This window comes from Acanthopagrus latus, chromosome 3, assembly GCF_904848185.1.
Source record: "Acanthopagrus latus isolate v.2019 chromosome 3, fAcaLat1.1, whole genome shotgun sequence".
NCBI lineage: Eukaryota > Metazoa > Chordata > Actinopteri > Spariformes > Sparidae > Acanthopagrus > Acanthopagrus latus.
Genome location: NC_051041.1, coordinates 7,120,149 through 7,142,498, shown reverse-complemented (window position 1 = coordinate 7,142,498; position 22,350 = coordinate 7,120,149). Strand labels below are relative to the sequence as shown.

General features: G+C 42.4%; 1 long non-coding RNA gene across 1 annotated transcript in view; it reads left to right on the top strand.

The window, feature by feature from the left end:
- The first annotated feature begins 225 nt into the window (after positions 1–225).
- Positions 226–22,350, top strand: part of LOC119017195 — a 28,038-nt gene continuing 5,913 nt past the window's right edge. The window contains exon 1 of the long non-coding RNA XR_005074362.1: positions 226–619. This is a non-coding gene — a long non-coding RNA (uncharacterized LOC119017195). The remainder of the gene's footprint in view (positions 620–22,350) is intronic.

Here is a 22,350-nt window from a genome sequence, read left to right as displayed (position 1 = left end):
CCTGGTATTTTCAGTGTGAGACATAAAGTATTCACAGCAGGCTTAGCAAGGTGACAGTAGTGAAACTGATATATGTTGCCTGCTTTGTTGCCGAGCAACTATTAAAAACGGCACTATTTTATATCGGTACAGATATATGTGTGTATATTTTACACAACAAAGACAGAGAGAGTAGAGAAAGGGTAAGTCTGCCACACCGTACATGGTGGTGTGCCGACCTATGAAGGAAGCAGAAACTACAGAAGCAGCGAAATTAAAAAAAAATTAACATTATCGATTGTTCCCTTTAGGCCGATTGTTTTACCTCAAAGAGTCATCGCCATAACCTACATGACACTCAAAAAATTCAGATATTGCATGTCCCCTCAGGGAATGACAGAAAATGTACGAGAGCTTACAATAAGCCTGTCAGCTAAATCTGTTTTTGTTAGCTTCAGTATGAGTTGAGCTAAGTTCACCATCATAAGTTGATCTGGCAACTTTCCCAGTTTGGTTATGTGCAAAAACTTACAGTAAATGTAGACTTTGAACAAGATTTTACAAGTCTTACTCAATGGATTAAGCATTTCTGTTGACCAAACCAGAGGGGCTCCTGGAAAGACAAACCAAGACTGTTTTGGTGAGTATTACTTAATCAGTGTCGAGCTGTGACAGGTGCCGTACAATGAATTAACAAGGAAATAGAGCTCGTCTTAGGTCAGGTAAAGGGAGAAACTTGAATTTAGAAGGTCTGGATTTTCCTGTTTAGCAAGAAAAATATTCAAGTTAAATGCTAGCTCCTTCATGCCAGCTTTGTCTTAGTTTAGCTAGGTTCTCTATTAAAGTCGACTAAGCTACTCTTTAGCCACGGCTAGCTATGGCTTTTCTCATCAGCTAGCTTATGTGTGATTTAGCATAAAGCTAAATATTTTCACATCTTACTCAACGAATTGAGGATTTCTTTAATATGACAGTAAAATAACTATTTTTCTGGACATTTCATGGGTTTAATTTGTTAAATGCTAGCTGCTCTGCTTTTTGGCATTATTATAGCTAGGACTTTCCCATTTGGTTATGTGCAATGACAGTCAATGTAGGTTTTATGAAAAGTATTTGTTAAGTAAATGTAGTTATAGCTAAGGCTAGCTGTGGCTATTGTCACCAGCTAGCTTATGTCTGATGTAGTGTTCAACTGAATATTTTGACCAAAGTCAGAGAGACTGTGACTGTAATCTCACTCCAGCAGATTGAGAAGTTAAGTAAACATGCCGTCCAAGCTTTTCGACAACATTAAACTTTATCTAGTCCACCTGCTAAGTTCAGAAACGGGAGGAGGGAGACTGCAGAGGCTTGTGCATAAACACGCGTTCTGCACATTCCCAACATTCAGACCTCCTCCTCGCCCACTTCTCCACCCCTCCAAAATTTTTGTTTTGGACCTGGGATCCTGTGATGCTCTGCCAGTGGCGCCCGGGCCGTCGAGCGCTGCTCAAATATTTGAGCTCAGAGGCAGCCAAGTTGACTTAGCGCGGAGAGCGCGGCGTTTCCCGGCGCTTTGATAGGACGCCTGTGCCGAGCCCCGGGCCCACACTGAGCGCCTCTTGTGCCCCTCGCTCCGTCTTATGTCTGGTGGGTTTGAAAACAGACAGCGCAGACGGCCACATGAGAGAGAGAGGGCTGAGGTTTCCCCCCACCGTCAGAGACAGACACTGGCACGGCGCTTCTGCTATCCTGAGCTGTTGGCTGGTACGGATCAAAGAGTTCTGGTCAACAGGTTTTGGTGGTGCAGCAGAGGAGCTGGGTTTCTTCAGGGTAACTCAGGAGTAGTTCTGCTGAATTATATCCTACCCCCTTTTTTTTTTTTCCCCATCCTGTCCTATAACCGAGACTAGCGGGACTCTGTGGCTGCTGCTTTACAGTTTATACCGACAGTCAGCTCGGTTCTGTATGCAAGGTCATGAGACTTTTATTTATATATTGTTTACATTCATTGTCTTTGCATAAACAACAACACACACCTTTACATTCTGTCATTATTTGTGTCTCATGTACATACATGTATGGATAGTTAGATACACATGCACTTTAGCCCTGCTGTCTTATTCTATTCTGTAAACCTCTTCTTCTTGTTATTATAGACATCACCATCATTATTATTATCATTATTTCATACATTTTATTTATTCATTCTGAGTCTCCAAGCAAAAGTCTCTGGTTCACTTCAATTCAGATAATTTCCAAAGACAGCACAAGTAAATCTGAGGTATCTCTTACTGACCTGATTTGAGTTCACATCAATACAATGCAGCGTTGAAATAGATCTTAAAAATCAATTTAGCGCGTTTCCCTAAACAGTGATTACCCGATTGAGTTCAAACCAGTTCAACAGACAGAAAAACACTCCTGAGCTGGAGGTCACTGGGGGGGTAAGCAGTTGTTGTTCGATGTGTAACTCTATAGTTGGTAAAAAGCTGCGCCTCGGGCTAATCTGCTGCCTTTAGTTCCTTTTTTCTCACAGGGTTGTCAATTATCCTCCTTGTCATTAGACTGTTGAGGCACATTTTTCTCCATTTTTCTTACAGTCCCTCCAGCTGATCCTTTTCATTGCTTGCCTCTTAGACGGCACATCAAAAAAAGGTTTTTCATCTTAGTTGCGGCACGTCGTGATGCGCGCCGAGGTGACGGGACCCCCTTCCTGCTTTAAACACTCGGGTGAATAATTTACATTCCGAGATGAGAGACAAAATGAGGGGTTTAATAAATTTATATTTGAAATTCAATCCTGAAACGCTTTCTCTCCCGCTTGGCCTTGAGGACGGTGAAAAATCAGGCGCACACATTTGACAGAGCGACAAGAGTGGATCTGAGGAGGCTGTAAAGAGACGACAGAGAACGGCGACGATAACAGAGTGTATACACGCCTGCAAAATCTCCTGAACAATAACGAGACAGCGAGGCTAAGCGGGCATAGCCTGGAGAATGAAATTCAATGAATACCTATGAAAGGGTTTGATTTTCTCTGGGAACCAAATCCATCTTGCTCCAAGTGTAGGTTAAACAGCGGGCGTTTGCAGTCCAAAGGAAATTCCCATGGTAGACTAGAGCCCTGTTGTTTCCACGAGAAAGAGGAAACCGGGCCTACGCAGATACAGCCGAGAACTGCAGCCCACGGGCCCGTGTGAGCTGGAGGTCGTCCAACTGAGACGAGTTCTGACAATGAGAGATCTGCCGAACGATCGGCGCACATGTGACTACCCACGGAGCAAAGGCAACGCTTCCCCTTCTTCTCTTTCCCCTTTTGTTTCAGTTATCTCGGAGCAAAGAGTCAGCGCGAAGAAGTCCGCGAGTACACAGAAATCCTCCTTTCCACCATTTTTTTTTTTTTTTTTCTCCCCCAGCGTTTAGCCTGTCACATCTGATTTGGAGAAAAGATGTTGACGTTTGGCCGCGGGGTGAGTTGAAGGTTCCACTTGTCAGTCTCCAAATCAATTTTCACCTCCGGATGAACTCCCGTGTCCTCCTTTGACATTTTCCTGCTTTATGCAAAAAGACCTCCGTCCTCACTCCCCTGTTCCTCCCCTCAGATAATCATGATGTGCGAGATATATCACTATTTTCCATCTCTCCTCTATATCCGTTATGTAAAGTCATACCCAGCCAGAGTAAACGATGGTGATGAGTTCAATTTGGCCACGCTGACACCTCTCACTGCATTAAACATCTCCAGCAGGACTGGCTTCCTCCTGAATGAGTAGTGGCAAGATTGCATGTTTTGAATTCCGTTGCATCACTTCATCTCCAGATATGTGTATCTCTCGTGTCAAATACAATTTCACATCACATCTTCCACACTCTGAAGGGACCCTTTGTCTTCATTTTTCCTGTAGGCCTTTTAAAATTCATGTGGGGGGATGTGCGTGCCAAAACTTGAGATAGCCTCATCAGTATTGATCCTCTACAGCCGGGGCAGCCCGACGTGGTGCCCAGCGGCCAAAGTCGGCCCCACCGTGAGATTACACTTGGCCCGGCAGATGTTTCGAGCAAAGAAAAAAAAAAAGAAATCACTGCTTTCCGAGTAGAAATCACTGGTCATGCTCTTGAAATATGTTTCCTAATTATGAATTATTTCTCATAGTTTGAGCACGATGCGCAGAGTGAACCTTTGTACAGGAAGTCAGCCATGTAAACTTGCTAACTAACATAAAATTGGGACACCAGCAGCAAATGTTGGCGAGTGATGCAAGAGCAGGTGAAATATAAATACAACCACCAATCAGAACCCCTTACAGAAAGGGATTGGACTTGATTAAGTAGCTGTGTTCTATTCTTCACTGTGTCTAACAACAGCAACAGAAACATGTAAACGAGAGATTCAATTAATCGAGCGGCATTACAACGCAGTAAGTGGTCGGAGAGAGTGGAGGAAGCTAACTCATCAAAGGTGAAACATGCCGCAGAGCGATTTTACATCAATGAATGTTGTTTTTGTCCGACGAACATCGCGGGCTTGAAATAATGATTTCGTCTTGCTCTCTGTCCCACTCCCCATCAGATGTTGGCGGAGACTCACAGTTCTGTTGTTTGCTAGCTGAAAAGAGGGAAGAGGAGAGGAGTTTCACACAAAACGCAGCGGGATTGAAGACTCAGCAGTGTGTTGCTGCCAGGCACTGATCTTCTGACGCATCTCATAACTCCAGCAGAGACATTTTAAGCAACACACAAGGGTTATGGTGTTTGTAAAAAAAAATATATATATATATCACATCCAATACGGAGCTTCTTGCTGAAGGGTGCACTTCGGGGCATTTTCACTGACTTATTAGATCCGTTTAGGGCAATTTCCCTCAGCGCATATTACGACGGATGGAGTGCTTCCACGATGAATTTGTAAGCGCCGGGCTCCGTCAGCGCCAGACGCTCCCAGATACAGTGCCGGGATTAATTTCACCCTTTTAAAGTTTGACTGACATTAAGTAAGTTTCATTAATTGTCCGTCATTGCAGTTTAATTTTCATAAAACTGCAAAAGTCACGAGTCAAACCATTAGTTCGATTGCTCACCTTCCTCTAATACTGCCCGCGAGCACACACACACACACACACACATTCACAAACGCTGTGTCCAGTTCCATGACAGTCTGGAGCTTAATTTGCATTTTTAATTAAGCAGTGCTTAATGGGGATACAAGGCCCACATATTGGTGGGGTATTTAATGGCGTGGAGGCAATCAGAGAGATGACTGTTAATTACAGATACACAGTCTGATTGCTTTCCGCTTTCTAATGAATTGTCTGCCAGGATGAATGGCTTCCGATCTAATGGACGTGGTCCCGATGAACCCAGCGGACCACCGGCTGAAAGTTTACTCTCGGCCATTAGGGCAAATCATTTTAAGATTATTCAACAGAATATGGTTTGTTGAATGCTAAAGTTCACTTAAGCTGTGAAGGAGCACTCGGTGTAGATGGGTTCAATCTACAACGAGTGAAATTGCGCAGGATGTCATCATTGTCATCAGAAGTGTTCCTGTCTGTTGGGAATGGCGAAGCAAATAATTTTATTTCAGTTCAGTAGATGCCAGTTGTTGTTTTTGCCGCTGACAGGCTGAGGTTGTTATTCTAAAGTGTCTGGCAACACTACGGAAACGATTTCTGCGATGATGATGACGACCTTTTCGTCAAAGGATCTCTGTGGAACGGCAGAGTTGTGTTGTATTAGTGGACCGCGATTCTAGACTGACGCTAGTTGCTGTTGCTCTCTGTTCATTGGGTGGTGAGAGGCACTGCGACATGAACAGGAGCATGAGCAGCTAAAACAGATCATCCGTGGGCCTGTGCAGGTGATACAGAGTGATGAGAAGGCCAAATTTGGATTGTTGAAGGAAGACGGCGAGTTAAGCGTTGGACAGGTGACTTTGTAGTGAACCTCGAGTAACTGCCAGCAAGAAAGAGCCATGTGTTTGTGCTTACAAAAAAGGAATCTTACTCTCCAACAAAAGGTCGGATTCTGTAAGAACCGTTGCCGTTCTCTCAGTGGCAAAAAAAACCATCAGAGTAACTTTGATGGTCGCGGTTGCCCAAAAGGATTACACACCAGAACTCCACTTTAAGAACACTGTGGAACACGACCCTCCGAGCGATAAGGTCTTCCGATATCGCTCTCTTACCCCAGAAAAAAAGAGTTCTGTAAACATGATACTATTATGAAAATCCAACCTGTTTGCTGTACAGAAATGATACAGGCTGTAATTACCAATCCTCCACTCTTGTTCAAATTGTAGTATGTGAATCAATATAGCTAAGATGAGACATTGGAGGTATAATTTGTAATATATGAGCCAACAGGCAGACGGAATGTTGTAGTATACCTTGTATGACAATTACATACTACATTATTACATTATTTACCATTTGAATGAGATGTATATCCTCAGAACTGCAATTATTTCTATATTATAGAAGCACAGTTTAGTAGTTCACTTTCATTCAATGCCGCATGGCCTTGTGGGGGGGATCTGCAGACGTGCACAGATTTAGAGGAATGTGGTTTGTTTTTGAAAGTACCAAAGTCCACAGAGTAATGGCTGTTTCATTGCCTTTCATATTTGATCTAAAACAGCTCGGCTGTATTCAGTGCAGTCGGCGTCCAGACTTTACTAACGTCAGACCTCAAATTTCCCACAGTGCGCTGAAATTTGCACCACCGTGTGTTCCCAACCCCCGAGACGCAGCTCCAAGCTTTTTTTCCCGGGTGGAGATGACATTGAAAGCAGAATAAAAAAGCGCCAATTTGATTTTTTTTAAGGTCATTTGTGTCTCTGTTGTCCGTGAGATGGGACCAGGTTTTTATCCCTCACTAAAAGCTCATCCTTTATATCTCCGCTTCCAGCAGCACGCAGCGATTTCCTCTCTCAGCAACTCGGGGAGATGATGACATTGGGCGAGACGACCTTGCGGGGACATGGTAAACAAGTATATTTACCCACATTTAGTCACAGGGACGAGGTCAGGATGATCTGACATACAGGAACCCACCTTGAATGGATGTTGTTGGCCCGTTACCACATTCATTAACATAGGGAGCTGCGAGGTACTACTAACCATCCGATGAGTACCTTGAGTGACTCAAAAAAATAAAGCATACAGCCGAGTCATTAACGCTCTTTGTCCATTTACATAATTTCTCCTCCTTTTTACAAACAAGTATGAGCAGCACTCGCATGAATACGCAGCACACACACACAGAAGTAGGACTTCCAACAGGCACGTCCCTCTGCTCTTTTTAAAAATGCATGAGTGCTGTATCCCATTTGGATAGTGGAAAAAAGAGAGTGGCAAGGCAGCGTAGGGTGGGATGGGGTAACGTGACATCGCAGAAGAAATGTCGGTCTCGAGCGGCTTCTCAAATAGCTCAGAGGGGGACGGAGTGAAATTAGGTTCGCGAAGGAAAGAAAGCCTTGGAGGCTTATTTAAAAAAAAAAGAGAAAAATGTAGGGTGAGAAAAAGGAAAAGAGATGCAATTATCATTAACGAGCGCGACAGGTGGAGAATACGCCGTGTGAATACGCGTCGTTAGGGAGCGCTAAAGAAAAGGCGGCCAATCAGGAAGGGAAAGTTGATTTTTTTTTTTTTTCTGGGACAGAGAAGGATCAAGGAATTATAAATTATAGCCGGTGGAGATTTCATGCTGAGCAGATGATCAGCTGTTATTCACAGTGAAATGAGCCCCAACAGAGAAAAAAAAAAAGTTCTTGTGCTGTTCAGGGATGTGATTTGAGCCACTTCGGTTGACTCTGTTGTTGTGAGATTAACATTCAGGTCAGTACAGTGGGAGTCTCTCCATTAGACAGAGAGTCAGTCAGATCACTTTTTTTCCATCGTCAGCAAATCCCATGAAAATACCAAAACTAATTACTGCATGAATTGACCGTACTATGAGCTATAGACGAGCTTGATATAGCTTATTTCAGCCCAGTGTTTCAAAAATGACTGATTGCCAAGAAAATATATATATATATATATATATATATATATATATATATATATATATATATATATATATATATATATATATATATATATATATATATATATATTCAAGAACAAGACAATCTCTTTTTCACAATGTCATCAAGTTTTTTTCTTTGTACCAACCCAGTCGGTATAATAAATGCAGGGAATTGTCATTGATAACCATGGATATGTTGAAACTTTCTATTTCTTTCAGTTAGATGTTTTTATTTATATCATGGCAACACTGTCCTTATGGTCCAGTTAGATTTAGAAACAAAACCACTTGGTTAGGGTTCACAGCTGGGGATTGTTCAAGATCTCCCTGAAAGTATCTTGTGGTGTCACCCTTACAAAAGTTAAAACAGTCTCTGACTTTGGCCACTGGTGCGACAGCCTTGACCGTTACAGTCAGTTCATAAAAGCGTGATGTGAACGTGATATTATTGAGTGGTTCGGGGTCATTTACGGACACGTTTACCACGTGTTCAGATGACGCCTCTTGCTTGTTTGCGACATGCGGGCGCAAAACAAAAGCCCACGTTTCACCAAACACCAAACTTTAAACATTATGAAAGACTTGGATATCAACAGGTGTTTGGATCTCCTCGAGTACTGCAAAGCCGACCTTTTCGAAAAGGTCACCGAACAAATGAAAATGGGAGGCTGCTTTTGTTGAGCTACCTGTGCGTGGCTGCAATTAAATTGGGATATTAGGAAATCCTCACCAGCTGGGGCAGCGTCGGCTGCGTGAGCCTTTCGTGTGCGTGTTTGTTGTCATCACGGCAAAATGTGGTATTTCCATCTATCTTCGTGGGTGTGTGTGTGTGTGTGTGTGTGGACAGATTTTGTTGGCGTGATAGCGTTACAACCAAGCAAGATGGAGTCAAGAGACTTTACAAGTGTGTGCAGCTGAGATCAAATACTTCCTGTGTTTGCCATCAAGACTCAGAGATGAGCATTTTAAATCATTCGGGTCATGTTAATATGGAACAGTGTGAGATATGTTGACCATTCTGTCCAGCACAAACACAACTTCTTCAAAAACATTGTATTTACCCTTTAATGTGGCTGAGTTTCTTCAAGTCACCTCAAAGTGTTAATGAAGCTCAGTTTTTCAGTTTTTCGGAGAAGTTTTCTGATGGCTTCACTTTTGCTGTCACGGAAGAAATTATTTCCTGATGTTTTTTTTTTTTTTTTTTGGTCCATGTCGGCAGAAAATTGCCTCTAAAGCGAAATACACGGCCCGGGGACCGAATCATCCATCAATCTGAGAGGAATTTACCGCTGTCACTGAATGTCACGAGGAGCTCAAAACTCAGTCCGAAAAAAAGCCAACTGCAGCTTCATGAAGTCAAACAGCTACAGGAAACTTCTAACCCTTTTTCATGCATCTTTAGTGAGTCTGAATGGGCTTGGGACAGCTGTCCACGCAGGCAGCTCTCTGTATTCTGACACGCGTTGGATGTAGATTTCTTAAAAAAAAAAAAAAAAAAAGCCGCCTCTGATAGGAAACATCCACCTGAGGTCGATGGCTTGATCCGACGGCAATTATCCTCCGCGCTTTCACGTAACATCAGAGTTGTTAAACCTGACTTCTGCGGAGGCGTCTCATTTGTCACAGTCAATGAAGCCAGCTGGGATCCTCCCGAGATTTGATGCTTCACATCAACTTCCTCTGCACCCGCTGACGGTCTGGGCAGGGACCTGAGCGGTGGCAGGTCTCCGTTTGAAACTGCGCGTCCTGACACGTAGCTGGCTGGCAGGCCAGCTCAGAGACAGACCCCGCAGCTTGTGAACGACACGACACGACACGGCCTAAGCCTCTTTCACGCGGCCTCCGAGCACGTTTCTTTCTTCTCGGTTGCCAAGGTAACCCTGGGGCTGGGAGGAAAAAAAAACATCCCACTTACTGTCTACACAGCTGAGAGACAGGAAGAGAGAGGGAAAAAACTGACAGCGAGAGACTAAGCAGACCGCTCTAAGTATACTATGATTTAGGTACATTAAGTGTGTTGATCACAGTGGTATGTGGTGCTGTTTATTTCCAGTCGGGCCCTGCGTGGTTTTTACTGTCGCCCTTCCAGTTCTATAAAATGTTCTCGTAAACTGACAGAGTTCTCACTCTTGACGGGCGCACCTGTAGGCCGATGCGTGAATGTGCTCTTTCTTCGCGCTAGAAGCCACACACGGCGAAGGGAGGTGAACATGACGTACCGCAGTACAAACTGCAAGACTGCAGGGTTTTTTGAGAAATTGTGTCACTGAAATAACATCCTCTCTGGGCCGGAGGGCTGAAGGAAACTTTTCATGTGTGAAACACAGAAGGGCCGGCTCTAAATCTGCCTCTTTTTAATTCTTATGAAATATCATTTTTATTTTTTATGGTTTAATCTTCAGGGTCAACATGGATTATTAGTCATCTGATTCTTTACTTTAAAAGCACCAATACCACTCTGTGTAATACTCCATTACAAGAAAGAGTCCAGCATTGATTTTGATACCAAAGAAACAGTATGCACGTATTGACAGCAACACATACTTTTTTTCTTAAATCTTGCCCAAATAAGCACTGCCTTGATACAGGTGACCAAGTTTAATGGCAGCTTTTCGATCTACTAGCTTGCACAGTGGTCAAAATTTTTGCTCAATTAGAAAGAACAAGTACAGCAAATTAATCTCAGCGGGGCCTAAATAGGCCAGAACGTCTGTCCGACAGTCTGTCTGGATGAACGCTCACCTCTCTTAAGCCTTCACAAAAGGGCGTCGCCCTGACGGGCTGGGAGGGGAACACCCCAAGCTGCTTTCACTCATCCATTAGGAGACAGTCTCCGCACCCTGCACACAGGTGATCTGAATCCACCGCAATCAATCCAGAGGGATTTTGACAATTCAGGAAGAGGAGAGTGAAAATATGGCGGCAACAATGACCAAATACCACATATAAATACTGCCTAATGTTGCGTAATTTCACTCAACAATCTACTTAAAGGCTGATAATTAAATACAGTTGGAAATATGGAATTGAATCTTCTCTGATAAAAGAAGAAATATGAGGGTGCTGACCATATGAGTTAGTGTTTCCCATGAATTCCAAATGAGAAAGTCTCACATACGAGCCATTTCATGCCTCCTATCTCACCATATGGATTTCCAGAAATTGCACATCACCTCCAGCGTGTCACTGGAGGTGCAGAATCAATGGAAATGCAATTCCTGCCCAGAAACTTACAGTATTGTAAGGAGGGGAGAAATCAGATAAAGTCTATTTACAGGGAGAATAAAAGGTAGATGAAGGGTTGTCACCAGAAAGGGTTGTCTCCACAGCTCTGCCATGCTCACGACAAATGAAAGCGCGCTGTATATATTCCGTCCATGCGATGTGTTGTGATACGGAATGAGGAAACAGCTTTCCAGTTTTAAACCTTACTCTCCTATTAAACTGCGAGGGAATAAAACGTTTGACACGCTTGAATTCACAGGTTTCTGTCAGCTACGAGCAAAAATAGGTTCCTCTCTTCGACAAAACATACAACACTATGTCAAAATATGGCCTGTATAGAGATAGGACAAATTTAGTGGTCAGTTTTGGGATAGAGCATAACCTATATGTGTACAATTTCATGATTTATGATTTCAGGCGGTTAGGAAAAGCCAGCTTGTCTTTTTCGCAACACAACAACAACAACAACAACACAAGTAATGAATTATAATGCCCTGCTGCTGCAAGCACACTGACTAGCAGCAACATGGTTGTCTCTGTTAGTCACGGCCTGAGCAGAGTAGCCTAATGTGTGAGTGAAGTACAGGAAGACGTATACAACGTGGGGCAGTGATTTAAACATTTAGTGTTGCATAGTACTCGCGGTGTCAAAATGCCACGGTTCCTACACAACAGTACAGTCAACCGGGGGACGGACGGACGGAGAAGACCGCGGCAGCCCACAAACACCTGCTATAAAGCAGCTAACACTGAAAATGAGTATAGTGGCGCTGAGCTAGCAGTATAGCTACACTGGTCAACATGGAGTGCCAGCATCTGCAGAGGCATCATTGTGTTGCAATTCTTGCAGCTAGCCTTTAGCATGAGGGCAAACTCAGGAGCACTAGCAGGGAGAGGTGTAAGGTCAAGTTCGTCCTGAAGAGAAACAATGCACAGGACAAGCTTCCCTCCTCCGAAGTACTTCTTAATATGGCTCCAGTGTAGCCCTCAGCCTCTAAAGGAATAACTGGAAGTTTCCTGCTTCCATTTCCACCTATTAAAATGACAAACAATATAAAGGCATAAACCATGATGTATTCATGTTTTTTTCTGCAGTATTAACAACAAACATAAAAGAAGTTGCATTTTAAGTACAGTAATTATGTACCTGCTGCTTTAAAAAGGAGCCACCTGTCCTGGAGCTGTGTCATCCTGGGGAATGTCTTCACCAGTAAACTGGACAACTACATTAAAATGATGACCCTTGATGACACAGGCAATCAGGCAATGTACTTGCTTCAACATGCATAATATCTCAACATGTGATATGTCAGAATCTACTGACACAGTCCTCTTCCCCAGGTCTGCTTGCATAAAGGTTAACTCCTCCCTGGGGTTTGGAGTTATTTCCACATTAGATCCAAGTAAAAAAAAAAAAAAAAAAGAAACATCGAATGGCTTCCATATCTTCACAGCCTTGGCTGTATGCATTTGACCTCTGGGGAGCAAAGAGGACTGATTTGCAAGCAAAGGCTTTTAACTTGAAAGCAAAGAGGACTGATTTATAAGCAAAATGGTCGTATGTTTTTACTTACAAACATTAGTTTTAATTGAAGTTGAAGAAGTTGTTCTCTCATATTTTTTTTTTGCAACCTGTTCTGTTTCGATCTCAAAAGAAAAAAAAGAAAAAAAATTGATTGCCACTTACTCTTTTTTGCTCTCAGATCTCTTTTTTGGTTTCAGATCTATTTTATTTGATTGAATAATAAAGGAACAAAATTCTCTCCATAGAAGCGTCTTTAAAAGCTCTTGAGTAAGCGCCTGCTGGCTACACTGACAATATAATCCTAACGGGATAATCTCAAATTGCACGACTGAAATGACAGCTGTCGCTAGCTAGCTAATTAAGCTAACGTTAGCGTCACATCTCTGGCTTACTTTTTAATGTATCAATTGTTTTAAAGCTAAAACCCTGTAAAATAGTTCTCCAATAAGCACTTGATGGCTTCATTCACAGCTAAAACTTATCACATCCTCACCGATTGACAAATTAGGAGACATCAAAATAGAGAAACATTGTTGTTCTTGTGCAGCAGTTTTCAATTATAATGTTCATAACAAAAAAAGGCTGCAATTGAAACATTTGACAAATGTAATGCTTTTGTTCTTCGGTGTCAACTGGAGTTGCTTTAAACTGCCCCAGATATGATTGCAAGAAGAACAGAGCCGCTAATGTTAGCTTAAATGCTGGTAGCAACCAGGACCAGCATTCACTCATGGATGAGTATCATGTTGTTGATGTGCTGGTCATAATCAGGGAAATTTAAAACCTGTAACTACCCAGACTTTGGAAGTAAGACTCAATTAGCTTAATTTTGAAGTGTGCTAGTTAGCTAGGCATGCTAATGATAGCAGCTTAAACTACATCACAACAGATAATTTGTGTTTTGCCATGCCATGATTTGACAGTCTCTGTTGCTGTTTCCATCACTACAGCTAATCAAGCTATGAAAAGATGAATCCATAATGTCACTTTCGCTCAGAGGGGACAAACTGTTTTTAAAAGTAGGCTACAGATTTGTTATGTCTCACCCATACTGTGAGTCACAACAATATTGGAACATGGCACCAGAAGCACTCCACGCTTCCAAGTTTGAATATTCAGCGGTGTGTACTTGTTCTTAGGCCCGCCTGGCGAGACAAGAAGTGTCTGGTGGTGGGATTATATGCTTCCAGATTGGACTCAGAAAAAGTGGGGGGGAAGTTAGATGGCGCAGACACATGAACTCAGGTCCCCTTGTTAACATCGTTTGGATCTCCACAACCGGAAACATGGCAAATTAATTATGCCATATATACATACAGAGAAAACAGCCCACAGTCTTTCTTTGCTGTTTAACATTTTTCACTCTTCTCGCCTCATCATCATCCTGTCATTTATTCAATCCTTTCATAATATCAATGAAACTGGTGTCAGACTGTATATTCAAAACTTAAGACCCCAATTACTGGTTATCTAACAGACAGAAATAAGTCCAGTAGGAGAAAATCAGAAAAGACTTGCATGTCAAGGCTTAGTAGATATTAGTCTGTAGTCTGCTTACAAACTGATGAATTCCCTAAATGTTTTGCCAGTCATTTGTTGGATATTTCTAATGCTTTCTCATAGAAGCAATACTGGAAAGGACAGATTGCATCTTGTAGTTTGTGTTCAAAAAGGTGGTAGATGTCGCAAATAGCTTGAGGCTGACTGACTGTACCCAAGTGAAAAAAACATATTTGATGCAATGTGTGAAAACTCTGTTAGTCTTTGCAGTGTAGTTAAGGTACTTTTGGGCTTTTAAGTGTTTCAAAAAACTACTAATCAACTGCTTTGACTGGCTTTAGGTTAGTTTTTGTTTTTATGTGAAGTCGCTTGACAATAATCAGACACATTCACTCTACAGCCTTACTAGCCTTCCTCATACGGTTGCAGTTTGGTAAATCTTAATTAAATACTCTGCAGTTTGGCTTGAAATACTTACGTTACTTATTTAGCTTAAATGGCAGACATATCAAGGTTACATAAGTAATGTCAGTCACAACACCAGTAAGTTAAAATAACGCACCGTTAATTTTCATGCTTAACCAGAACAGCTGGGTAAAAGGGCTTGTTTGTTCATTCAACACGTCACTTCCTCCTTTGCTGCTGTGATGCTTACTACAGCCACAAGAGGTCACTGCCTGATCAGAAATGTAAACACAGATTGTAATAAGCTGCTTTCAGTCAAACAATATGGCCATTTTTGATGTGGATGGGCTGAGATTATTCATTATATAATACATATTCTACCTCTATTTCCCTACAAATCATTATGTTTTGCAACGCTGATTTCACACAGAACATTTCATCTGATGCTGTCATATACCATATACTTCTTTACTCAAATAACCTACTGACAACAAACATGTTCTCATCTGGTCTCTATAATATATGTAGTCTTGTATATGGTTAAATTTTGAAAGCTCCCTAATCAGTTTGCACGTCATTTTGTCTATTTCAATGACTACATAGTCAAGATAACTACTCTCTTCCCAGAAATATATTTGGTATTCTTTTCATCATCAGCAGTTTCAGGAAAATCACTTGCTCATCACTTCAGCTGAGCTTTTATGATCTGTCCGATGACTTGAACCCCCCTGACCTCAATTACTGCTTAAAATCAGCAGCGTGAGGCGAAAAAGACCATTACAACTTTCTAATATGGGAGTTTTTGCTTTTCTGCTTAGACAAAAGATCAATAAGAGCGTCTATAATGATCAACTTGGTCTTCGTCCTTTTTTTTTTTTGGCGGGGGCTTAAAGTGACTGAGCCTTCGTTCATATTTATCACAGCCCCCTTGGTGTAGTGATTTAGGATCATGCACCGACTCCCTGAGCCCCTTTCAGTCATTACATTCCTGACCGCAAAACCAAGGCTAAATCATAATGTCATACTCGCCGGTGCTTAGGTTACAGTGACTGGTTGCAGTGTGCTCACCCAGCCTTCAGGGTCAGAGGAGACTGAACCATATAACACCCTGTCAGCAGAGGAGGGCGGCTACGTCAACATGTGGTTACACACCTGTAATAACATGCTGTCCACCTTTTATATACACTGTCGCGCACCTGTGAGCCACAGTCTGGCCGAGTCAGCTTTTTTTTTTTAATTTGCTTGCAAAGCCTTACTTATTTTTTTTTTACTAGCTGTATGTATTTCACTGGGAGACTAACAGACAGTGCATTCATTCCATAGAAAATGTACTGCGGCGTTGCAGAGGTGGGCATAAAGTTTGATTAGTTTCCATGTCTTTTACTGAAAGTGGATTGTTGCGCAGTCAGTCCGGACAAGTCTAAATGCTGAAAGAAATGCAGTAATTACCATAAGAAATACAGACTTGCTAGACTCAATTTTCTCAAACTCCAGCTGGGTGCCAAATAACCTGAATAAAGATGAGAGCGTCCTCAGCGCCGCATGAAGTGCTGTGAAAGATTCCTTATTATTTGTGCGAGATAGACCCATTTGGGTGATTCATGTGTTGTAGGCTCTATTCATCATCCAGCCTAATAACGCTGACTCACCCGAAACCATTGTTGCCACAGGTAGAGAGATCAGTGGATGACGCGGTGTGGACCTCACAGGTTGTCGGTAATAACATACAGGGTGAAAGGAAAACGCACAGAGGCGTTGTTAGCTTGCATTATCTCAGTCTGCGCGGGAGAGGCTGCACCGAACCACACTCCTCCAGTGGCTTATTGTAACAAGGTAGATCTGTCGGGCTTTCTTGGCGCACTGATGTGGTGTCCATGGGAATGTAGTAAGAGCAATACTTAACATTCAGAGTGGTGGGGGCAAGGATGTTACGTTAAAATCTGGGCTATCTTGTGGGGCCCATGGAGCTGCGCACTAGAGACTTCTGCTGACCGAGCCGGCTAACATCATGTTTAGCACCTGGCTAACTTGAATAGAAATGGAATGACTTACGGCTCTTCTAGACTTTCCAAATTGTACTGGACCGCATGGCTGAAATTACGATAGTCAAAGTAGTTATTTCGCGGGGGAGGGGGTTGTTGTGACACAAGAAGGCAAAAAAATCCATCCACTGTGTTACAGCCGACAATGCAGGTTGTAGAAAAAAGTACTTCTGAGCATCACGTGATGTTAGAAAAGTAGGCTTCAAAGCGCGATGCTCTTTCGGGGGGGCTGGCTCTGAACATAAGCACTATTGCACTGCCCTGTTTCTTAACGGAGCCACGCTGCTTTTATAACCCCTGCTGGAGGATGACATATGACTCCGAGATGATTCTCCTGTGGCTCATCAACACTGCCATGAAACATCTCAGAAAAATATGAAATCATCATAATCATAAAGATATCAAAATACACCGAAAGGGGGCTTTAACATTCTAAATCTGCCAGCGACAGTTATTAATTCAGCTAAATCAAGAGTTGCTATTTGTCAGAAAACTTGATTTCTGAGTCTCATTACCAGCTCGTCAAATACTGATGCATTGGGACTGAAGGTCAGGCTGGCCGCCATCTCAAAGCTTCAGTGTTTGACGAGTTGGTAATGAGACTCAAAAATCAATTTTTCTCACAAATCACACCTTTGAAAAAAGAAAAGATGACCTTGAATTGGGAGTGGTCGATCCGCCACTGTCATGCATCACAGTAGAACGATCATCTTGACAGGTGTAGCAACAGTAACTAAGGGGGAGCGAGGCTCCGCTTACTGTCAGCAAATCAGCACCTCTGACATTCCATCTCCACGTGATCAGACGCTCATGGGACTAATGGAAAACATTCTAGAAATGGAGAATAAGAAGAAAAAAGGGGGACTTCCCAAACATGTGAAACAGATGCTTCTCATTCCCTCTATCGCCCATCTATCCTAAAAGCTTCCCATGAACCCTTCCACCGGAGTCTGTAATGCGAAGGCAAGTAAAATCGCTTTGACAGGATGGATGAGGGTTTTTTTTTTTTACCTCCTGGCACGGCTCAGGAAACTATATGTCAGCTTGAATGAACATTATGTCCTCAGAAAGAGAGACAAATAAAGCGGGTTAGTAATCTATTTAGATTTTTTTTCTCTTTCCCCCCCTCTCACTTTCGGAGCAGAGGAAAGAATCTGGCTCGTTCAATTGGCCTCAATAATGAGCTGGATGGAAATCAATACACCCCCTTCTCTTCGTTGAGTGTGCGTGTTCAGGCTATAATTAGCTTATAAAACACACTCACTTCTGTACCGGTTCATGTGGTGCAGAGCACACAATCTGCGTCTCAGATACAATAAAATACCCGTATTAAAGCTGCAACAGATAAATATTTTTGCAGAATGTCGGCTATTCTGCCAAGGAGTTTATCTCCCTTCTTTTCTTTGCCCACCAAAAAGAGCCTCGGCGGTTGTAAGTGGTTATAATTGCACATCTGGTTGCAGTTAGAGCTGCGTACTTGGCACCGCCGAGGTTTCTGCCGAATGAGGAGAGCAGCAACACGTTTTCCAAAAAAGCGGTCCGGGCCCCGGCTCAATTCTTTCTCACTTCATCTCCTGGTTTAGAAACAAAAGAGTCGTTTGATTCAAAGGGAGCCCGACCTTTACTCTTTCACGGGAGGGAAGAGAGACGGCTTTCCCTTTTCGTATCGTCGCTTTCATTTCTCTTTCCTGAATCCGCAGATGTTGTCGAGCGAGCGAGGACATTAGATGAGGATAAAAGGGGATGTGGAGATGGCAGGAGGTGGAGTGTAAAGCAGGAGATAGAGACATGAGGGATAAAAAAACGTCCCCCAGAGTTGATTGATGGCTACGCCGAAGAACAAGCCAAGGCTTCCGTGAAGATCTCTCGCACACCAATGATGATGATGATGTGCCACACGGCTTTTTTCCTCCCTCTTGGTTAAATAGGTATGTCCGATGTAACAATCACTTTCCCTCCATGTGGAAAAATAAAAAAATACATGTTATTTTTGTACTGGCGATGGCAGAAGCCCAAGATCCCCCCCTCTCTTTGTCTCATCGTCACCATTTTTTCACCATTTGTTTACAACCTTTCCCCGATAACGCCTCACTATTACCCCAAACAGAATGACTTTTTTTTTTCCCCTGAAAGATGAAACAGATAGACCTCCTATGTAGTGTAAATGGCATCATCCCCGGCAGAGCCATTACTATTTGGGTTATTTCGGGCCATTTCTCATCCCAGATGAGTCCCCTCGGCTTTCGGCTAAAGCCAATGTTTGCTGGAATAAAATGAGGGTGCGTGTGAGATGTGCCAGCTCCTACCAAGCGCTCCGTCCTCGCGAGGCACCACGCCACGAAAAAACAACATCCACACACCAGCTCATAGCAACAAACCAATTCCAAACAACACAACACATTTTAACACATTTTTTCCGGAGAATCCAGATGTTGGGAACCAAGACGTTGAAAGCCCTAAAATTATGTAATGTACCGATGGCAGACTCTTTTTTTCCACACACCGATCATTTTCATATCTCACTGTGACCTAATCACCAATATCTATATTTGATATAAATGTCCAAGTACTGTAATCACAGTAATCAGCCTCCTCTGCGGGTTGCCTTGAACCTTTGGATTCCTTGTGAACAGACTGTGTTAGCCTCAGTGACGCAAATCTACTCAATTATGAGGTACTGGTATTTAAGTTTTTTCTTTAAATGCCCCATTATACTTTGATTCCAATACATTACAAAAGCAAATATTTTACTCCACCACATTTATCTGTCAGCTGAAATTACAGGTTTCTGTTCGGTCCCCTTACCCCAATCTTTTTGGATCGTGACCCCCCCCGAGATAAATGCGTAGTTTATGTGCATTATGTTGAAGATGTTTATGAGAAGCCCAGCTGCCAGAATAGGGTGTTTCCAGCTAACGTGTCATCGGTTACGTACCATATTGGTCGACAAAATGGGGATGTGGGGGAGTTAAAGGCGAGAGTGCTGCCAAGCCAGTGACCAAGGTTCAAGACTGTGTTTTAACATTCCTTAATTGTGAAACCACTGGATATTTTTGACGAGGAACCATGACGTCTTAACATTTCTAAGTTTGACATGAATACAAATTTTTATAGAGATGTTGGGAGATTTCCAGCTGTGTTTTTGGCAACCAAAACATGATCTTATGATCCTACCCCAAAAAAGTGGTTTTGGGACCTAAACCTTCCCAGACCATGATATATACAGCATTGTCACAACATAACATTTAAAACTGACCCAAAGGAGACTTTAATTGCAATTTAAAGAAATCTGACATTTAAAAATCTCAGTGGTTTGTAAAACGTACGTATTGTACGTTGCCAACATATATTCACATGACTGGGTTGCTGAGAGTTGTCAGCAGGTCCACCAGAGGGTTTAGGGTTAGGATTAGCCTCAAATTGCTTCATATAAGTCAAATATTTGATAACAACAAGGAAAAAAAGAATAGGAAATATTCTGAAATGTTTCTATGAAATTAACACAATACAAAAGGCAGATTAAACTCCTGAATTGTATAGATTCAGGATTCAAAAACGTTATTGTCCATTAATAACTCGTGCAGAGCTACAGTACATATAAGAACATTAAATGCATATTTAAATATGCAATAATGATGTAACATAATGATATATTCATTTTGAGGGCAAATTTATGAAGAAACGTTTACTTTTACTCTTCATCCTTTGTAGCAAATACAACCTCTGTGCTGACTGACCACTTTATATAGTGGTACTGATACTTTTACTTATGTAAAGGACCTTTGTACGTCTTCCACCACAAGCCTATCTGACGTCTGCTATACAAGCTTATAGAAGCTGGTGCTCCAGGAAGAAAAAAATAAAAGCTTTGATCAACTAATCATGATTCAGCGGGTTTGGAATGTAATTATAAAAGCATTATGAGGTGCTGAGTGCAGCAAGAACAAGACATGCACGAGAGGACAGCCCAGACTCTCCCTGCCACCAGGTTACTTTACATATCTGCAACCCAAGCAGCTCAACCCTCCCACCACCCCTCTGGCTCCTGGCTGTGGTAATGGCCAGGAGCAGTCACAGTCTCCTTGGCACAGCCCATCTGTTGTTTTTGTTTTTCAGACCGGGGGTTAGAGATGGAGTGGGTTGATGGGTGGGCTGGTGTTGGCCCGGGTGAGGAATGAGAAAATGATGGAGGGCTCGAACCACAAATCATTGCCCGTCTGTTATTACAGTAGGTTGAGCGTTAGCAATGGTTTACGCGGCCAAACAGTCTGACACGATGGTCATCTCTAAATAAAGCGGCGGCATATTGACGCAGTCGGTCGGCCACTTCGGGCTCGATGAGGAGGATGAAGTGGAGGAAGCAATTTGCAGCCTGGTGGTACCCACCATAGAGTCAAGCGTGCAGATAGGAATCTACTGCAAATTAAACATTACATCAAGGTCAAAAGTGTCTGCATTTCTGAATCAGAAACATTCTATTAGATGCTTTAACAAGGCAGTAAGGAGGCTCCTTACAACAGAACGGTCCCGGCTTCAAAACTCCACCCTGGTCCTTACTGTTTGGAGTTTGTATGATGCCTGTATATGTGTGGATTTCCTTACATGTGGGAAATCATACTAATTGGTACTGATAATGCATCCTCATACCCAAACGATTGGATTGGGTTGCTTGCCAGTGACTCCCTGAGCGCTCCCAAAATAGCATGACCCTTGCAGCGAACCAGCCAAAAGCGTACTCCCAGTTCGGTAAGTTTTAGGCAAGACAACTACATGGTTAAGTCGAGGAAAACATTGTGGTTTAGCTTAAAATAACTTTGTCACTTATGTGATTTAGTTAAGAATATACCTGCGTCACAAAAGGTAAAATAACTCATCGCTGAGAAGGGGTTTTTTTTTTTCGTGGAAATAAAAGTGGCTATTTTCACCTCTTCAATTGCCGCTACATCTGGAGACGCTTCAGAGTGGTACTGCATTGATCAATCAACTGTCCGACATGAAGAAATAGTTACTTCAATCCATGTAAAACCATTTCTATTAATTATTTTAATTAATTTGATCTGTTTAAAAGCTTTAAAAGTCACTTTGGTCTGAGCCAGGCAAACTGTCCCCCTACTTACCGTGTACCATCTCCAGCTCCGTCTGAACAGCTAAGCTAATTGCTTCTTGGCAAAGTCTGTCGTTTCTGTACAGACATGAGAATGCTGTTTATATTCTTTGAAAAATGTCATGAACATTTATCTTTTCAGAAACTTGCCAACTGCCTGAGCCAAATCATCGTTTCTTTAGTAGTTCCACTGAAATTTTTTCATTTAGCAGTTGAGCAAAACTCTCTAGCTAATTCAAGTACACCACAAATAAACACAGACATTTTACTAAAAGCTGTCAAGAGAAGAGCCTGCATGACTTTGTCAAAACTATTCATTGGACAGTGCACAGGCTGCAGCATATGTTACGTGGAGTGTGAGCAGAGAAAGACTTGTTGATGATATCTCATACTGTGCCTTTTCCTCTAAGGGTTTCATATTCAGCTCCTTCAGCCATCGATACCAGCGTAAAAAAATATAACTTTCTCTCCTCTCCACACAAGCCGCCTTTTGTTTGCAATCTAAGCACCGGTCCCTCGCTTTGCTCTCCCCTGTCTCATACACGAGAGCGACTGTTAAAGCC